Source organism: Elephantulus edwardii, unplaced genomic scaffold (assembly GCF_000299155.1).
Source record: "Elephantulus edwardii isolate Elephantulus edwardi_28Jun2011 unplaced genomic scaffold, EleEdw1.0 scaffold00022, whole genome shotgun sequence".
In the NCBI taxonomy this organism is placed as follows: Eukaryota; Metazoa; Chordata; class Mammalia; order Macroscelidea; family Macroscelididae; genus Elephantulus; species Elephantulus edwardii.
The window spans coordinates 17,561,477-17,568,698 of NW_006399772.1; positions in this window are offsets into that span (position 1 = coordinate 17,561,477).

The window sequence follows — 7,222 nt, forward strand, 5'->3', positions numbered from 1 at the left end:
GAACACTGGATATTATAGAATTAGAAAGTGTGCAATTTCTACCTTCAATTTATTATCAATTGGATATACTGAAAGGAAAAACAAAATTGTCCTGAAAAAATGCTTGCTGAAAATAGTAGAATTTGGAAGACAGCATGAGACTTAACCTAGGGGAACATTAAGCCCCATTCAGTACTTTAAGGGATTTCCATTTGGATATCTCTGACCTTATGGGAATTGATTTTGTGTTATGGCTATTGTTGACAATAGTAATTCTCCCTTGTGGAGTTGGTAAAGGTCAGATATGGTCATGCCCACAAGGCCCTTTCTCTCTTTACAAGAACATAATGGCTAAACAGCTAAACGAAAAGGTGTTTGACAGGTTTTGGAGAACCTCTGAGAATTGCCTTGAAGTTGTCAACTTGAAAAATTCAGTTACTAGTTCTCATCCAATTAATGTACATGTCATTACTCAAAATTATTCAAGGAATCTGTAAAATATAGATCCCAAGTAGTATCTGAATACTTGGACCAGGAGGCAGTTGTCAAAACACAGTAAGGAAACACTGCATGGTTCAAAATCAGGAAAGGTGTATGCCAAGGATGCATCTTATCTCCGTACCTTTTCAATCTATATGTGGAACAAATCACCCGGGAAGCTTGGCTCTATGAGGAGGAATGTGACATCAGGATTGGAGGAAAACTCATCAACAGCCTGCATTGTGCAGATGACACAACTTTGCTACCTGAAACTGAGGAGAACCTGAGGCATTTGCTGCAGAAGGTCCACTACAGCCTTCAGTATGGATTAAGGCTGAACACCAAGAAGCCCATGGTTCTCATCACTGGGCCAATTGGCAGCATCATGATCATGACAGATGGTAAAAAGATTGAGATTGTTAACAGCTTCAGCTTGCTTGGCTCCACACCAACACTCTTGGTAATAGCAGCCAGGAAGTCAAAAGATTAATTGCATTGGAAAGTCAGCTGTCAGGGACATCTCCCAATACTGAAGAGCTGAACAATGATTAGGGATGATAGAAGAATTGATGCCTTTGAGTTGTGGTGCTGGAGAAGAGTATTGAATATGTCATGGACTACAAGGAGAACAAACAGGTTTGTCCTAGAGAGAGTGAGACTAGACTGCTCCTTGGAAGCAATGATTCTGAAGCTCTGTGGAGGGGCCAATCCTTGGAGAAGGACATCATGCCTGGGACAGCACAAGAGAGAAAGACCCTGGGTGAGCTGGATTGATTCAGTGATTGGGGTAATGGAGCTAGGTATGTTGGAGATAATAGAGTTGGCTTAGGTTGAGCAGAATTCAGAGATGTTGCACATAGGTGACTCGATGACACATAACAAAAACAACAACAACAACAGTAATGCAGTAGTAAGTGCATGGCTGCTGATCCAAACTGATTGATAGTTTGACCACACTCAGTGGCTTTATAAGAGAAAGACCTGGTAATCTACTACAGCAAATATTATAGCATTAGGAATCCTATGAGGCAGTTTTATTCTGTGACATGTAGTTGCAATGAGTTATAATCAACTTGACAGAAGATAACAAAGCTTATACTTATCTTCAGCATTAAAGTTTATTTTACTTGAAATTAGCATAACATGAAAGACCTTTACTTTGTTTAATATATTTAATATATTCTAATACATATCTTTTCCCATCTCTTCTACCACATTTCTGTAGCTTGCTGCACAATACTTTTTTGTTTGTATAAATTTTTTCATCTCCTTCTTATCTTTCTGCTACTTTTGATATAGTGTTTTCTACTTTTATTATTTTAGCAGTGACTTTTTTTAAATATCCATTCTTGACATAAAAATGTCTAATACCATGTAATGTCTCTCCCTTTCTGGAAAAATATTAGAGTTAGAGCAATTATGTTTTTTTAACACATCTCTCCTTCTTTTATGTTAGTTGCATAGCATTTTGCATAGTAACTTTTCAACTTTCTAAATGTACTTGGACCAGGAATTAGTCTTTGGAACAGAGCAAAGAAATGCTGCGTGGTTCAAAATTGGGAAGGGTGTACTCCAGGGATGTGTCCTATCTCTATACATTTTCAACCTGTATTCAGAACAGATTATCCGGGAGGCTGGCCTCTATGAGGAGAAATGTAGCATCAGGATTGGAGGAAGATTTATTAACAATCTGAGTATGGAAATGATACAACCACGCTTGCTTAAACTGAGGAGGGCCTGAAGTGCTTGCAGCGGAAAGTCAAGAACTGCAGCCTTCACATATGGATCAAAGCTCAATATCAAGAAAACAAAGATTCTCACCACTGGGCCTATTGGCAGCATCATGACAGATGGTGAAGAGATTGAGCTTGTTAGCAGCTTTAGTTTGCTTGGCTCCACACACACTTGGCACCAGCAGCCAGGAAAGTCAGTGATGTATTGCATTGGGAAAATCTGCTGTCAGAGACCTCTATAAAGTACTAAAAAGCAATGATGTCAGGCTGGATATGAAGGTACACCTGATACAGGCCACAGTCTTTACCATCACTTGCTAGGCATCAGAGAGTTGGACAATGACTAGGGATGAAAAAAGAATTGATGCCTTTGAGCTACAGTGTTGGAGATTAGTATTGAATATATCATGGACTGTCATTTTTGTTGTTGACTGTCATAGAGTCAAGCATGACTCATAGTGACTCTATGAACAAAAGGCCTTTCCATAACTGTTGTCATTTCTCCAAGTTTCCAGAGGCATGTGGTTTAAGAAGTGGATGCCACTCCTGCTTCCAGATCTGTTTTAAAACTGGGAACTTCACCAAACACTGTCCACATTGGGAAGCCATGCTGGTATTTAATATCCCATAGTACAAGGTTCACTATTACAGCAACCCAGGTTACTTCATACTGCACAATGACAAAGAGTGATGTACAAAGTAGACTAGTGTTCCTCCAGATAAAACAGCACTAGTTTCACTTCGCAGTGCTTACGTGTCCTCAAGTCAAATACGACTGAGGGTAAGTTTTGCACAAAAGGCCTAAACTCTGTTCAACGACTAACATCATTTCTGTATATAACTCTCTTCTATATCTACCACCATTTCTGTACATTTATAGAGTTTAGAGAGTTTGTAGAGTTTCCAGAGGTATCTACTTTAGGAAGTGGATGCCACTCCTGCTTCCAGTATAAATCAATCTGGAAGCTAATCCAAACACTATGCACAGGGTAATTATTTTGGTATTTTACAAGACTGTGGAACAGTGTGCAGCAACATAGCAACACCAAGATGTTCAGTTAAGCAAATAGACAAAAGATTTCTATGCCATTCAAGGAATACCCATTTGAAAATTAATAAATTTGGCCCAAGGTCCCTACAGGGGGAAGATCAGTACTGCACATCAAACATAACCCCAAAAAAGCACACAACCCAAAAAACTTTACTTGCCCATCCAGACCACCATCAAAAGCAGCAAAATGCCACAAATTCCCAGAGTAGAGTCATTCAGGCCCCTGGACACAGTCTCTTTCTCTCCCCCTGCAGGGTTTTAAGCCAAGGCCTTTCAGCAGCCTTAAACCCTAGGCAAAGCCTCAAGGACCCTGCTCTTGGGGGGAAAGAGAAGTACTACACATCAAACACAACCCCAAAACTTCGTTCTGCAGAATGTGAAACCTGGATGCTCCTTGGAGGCAAGGATTCTAAAATTTCTTCTGACATACTTTGGATATGTTGCAAGAAGGGACCAGTTCTGGGAGAGGAACGTCATGTTTGGGAAGGTAGAGAAAGGAAGACCCTCGATGAGATGCATTGATCCAGTATAGGGGTAGATATGTTGGAGAGAGTGAGAATGGCACAGGATAGAGCAGGGTTTAGGGTATTATACATAGCAACTCACAGGGTTGTTATGAGTCACAGGCAACCAGACGGCACATAACAACAACAACAACAACAACAACGTAAGTAGGGAGCTTTGGTGGCATAGACCATGGATTTGCACTGCTAATTAAGAGGTAGAACCTCTTTTTATGTGTGTGTGTGTACGCGCTATTTGGAATTTTATCGAAAATACATTTTTATAGTAACATACTAGGCATTTGTATAAATACATAACAACTACTGACTCATTAATTCACCTATCAATTCCCCGAAATAGATGCTACTGTTTTATCCCTTGTTACAGACAAAGACTAAGCACCCAGGAAGTGTGATTACGTTTTTGAAGATCACACAACCTGTGAGTGGTACAGTCAGGGCACAAACATTTCTTGTCTGATTAAAAGCTTTGAAATTAATTCTATACTACCCTGACTCTCCAGGAGCCTGCCTCCTATGTCTGTTTGCTCCTTTTTTGAAGCTAGAAGCTGCTTCTTTTTTTCCCCCTTTCATCTTTTTTATTATTATTAATTTCAATGAACTTTTACAGAGATTGTGGATTTCCATTCATTCATTGCTGCACTTTTCTCCATGCCCACACCACCCCCAACCCTTGTTCACTCTTCTTTAAAAGCAAAGGCAAAACTCCTTCATTGGTATACAATTCCCCCGCACCCTCCCGCCCTCACCCCAAATATACTCCACTCTGCAACCCTCACTCCAAACTCTTAGGATAATCATATTACCCTAAAATATATACTATTCTCTCCCTCATCAGCTTCAATGCAGTATACATAATTTATCCAGTTCTTCTCAGACTTACCCCCACCCTGATGTCAGCCTCATTCTACAACAGTGGCACCATATAGTATTTGTCCTTTTGTGACTGAGATATTTCACTCAGCATAATGTCCTCCAGGGTCACCCATTTTGAATGATATTGTATGAATTCCTTGTTTTTCAATGCAGTGTAGTATTCCTCTTTGATGGTTTTGATTCACTAGCACTTCCAGTGGAAAAATATGGCCATCTCCTCCCATGTTATTTAAAGCCTTCAAAAACTGGCTGGAGAGCTAGCTATAAGTTGGTTTCAACTTAATGACAATGAGTTTTGAATTTAAGGTTTCAGTTTTTCTATTTGCTTTGGTTTGGTTCAATTTTAAAATGAGTTTAACCAAAATAGTTTACATTTTCTTTAGTAAAAATTTGTCTTGTACTCCATCTTATTCTTCAGGACAACTTCTTGTAGTGAGTTATAGTGTTTGTTATTTCCTTCCACAAAAAATATCCAGATAGAAATAACTCTCAGTTTTTGTCTGAAAATGCTTTACTTTTACTTTTTTTTTTAATAACAACTTAGCTGGGTATAAAATTTCATTTGTTCACTAATTTATCCTGAGTTGTTAGAACACATATTTCCAGTACTTTGGTTAGCTTTGAATGCTAACAAAGAGTCTGTTCTCATACTAATTACGTTTTCTTAATGAATAACTTGTCATTTTTTTTAAACTTCCAAAAATTTACTATTTTGTGTGTATGTGTACCATTAAATTGGATCTGACTGATACAGGAGGAGATTGCCCCTCCTTCTCCAGCAGAACATGTGGTGGATTTGAACCACACACCTCTGGTATTACAGTGCAGCTTCTTGCCACCAGGCCACTAGAGCTCCCTTAAACTTTCTAATTTAAAAAAAAAAAAAACCAAACAAAAAACTCTTTATGCCCTACAATTTAGTAATAACATTATTATTTATGCATTTAACTTTATTTTCTTGCTCTGAGTTTGTGTTGACTCAATTTAAAATTTCATTTATACATTTAATTTTGCAAACTTTTGAGCAAAAGCCCTGTGAATTTTACCTCACTTATGGAATCTCTAGCACAACTTTGAAATATATATGAGATTATCTCACTCTACACACATTAGGGAATTCTGAGGTCCCAGTTTTCACTAACCCAGAGGGACCACACACATCAAATCCAAAGGCAGCTCCTTGGCAGGAACGAGATAAAAAATCTCTTCTGGTGATTTACAGCCTCAAGCACCCAATGTAGGGTCACTGTGAGTCAGAATCTATTTCATGGCAGTCAGTCAGTAATCTTTAGATCTGTTAATATTCACTTAAATTTTCATTCTATGCTACTTTTGACCTCTATTAAGGAATGTTTCTTATTTCTTCCATTCTGTGCTGCTGAGAATAAGTGGTGGCCAAGAAAGTGAAATTAGACATTTATTGGTGAGGTTATTTGACAAAAACAGTTCACTTCTCCACCTCCAGTAAACTCTTAGCTCCATGAGAAAATGGAATGTATGTGTATTCAGTTCATTGTTTTATTTATAGCACTTGGAACAGTATCAGACTCAACCATCCTATTAAATTAGATATTCGTTGAAGGAATTTATGGGAAAGTAAACACAAGCTTATAATGAGACACTTCCTGGATGCATTTCATTCAAATGTTGAATGGAATATATTACTGAAGTTATTTCTTTTACTCATACAATTCTGCTCTTATTGATATTAATATAATTAATTATAATTATATTGATAATTATAATTAATATATTTATAGATATGAATTCATATAGAATTAATTTATATGTTAATTATTATATAATTAATATTGAATATAATTATAATTATAGTATAATTATAATTAATATAATATAAGTGAAACATCTGAATATAGGAAACACTGAGATTCAGACTAATACTAGAATTTCTATCAAAGTATTTGAAATTATAAGTTTTCAGTCATGTAAATACACCAAACTTGCCTTTGAAAGATATTATACCTTTAGGTATTGCATTTGATGTTGAGGAAAAGTTCTCCTTAAAGACAACTAGTTTGTTGGCATCTTGTGTCAATTCCGTATTCATATAGATTTGGGGGGGGGTTGTGTGTGCTGTCAATATTTTGGTCAAGCTGATTGTTAATATTAGTCATTCTGTACACAATATAAAGAAGATAAAATTGATGAATGGGAGCTTCTAAAGATTAAATCCCTGTGCACATAAAAAAATTTTTCCAACAAGATGAAAAGAAAATATACTCACGGGGAACAAACATTTGACAACACCAGCTCAGATAAGAGCCTCGTAAAAAAAGTTTACACAATACTTTTGGGCCTCCGCAAGAGAAAGACTGATAACACAATTACAAAATGGGCAAAAGACATGTAAAGAATTTTCACAGAAGATATCTGAATGGCAAACAGACACATGAAGAAATACTCAAAATCACTGGCAGTAAGAGAGATGAAAATAAGAAATACAAAGAGATACCATCTCACTCCAGTAGCAGTGGCAAAGTTTAATAGGACAGCAAGCAATAAATGTTGGAGAGGATACAGCACAGCAAGACATGAACTCTTGTACATTGTTGGGGGGG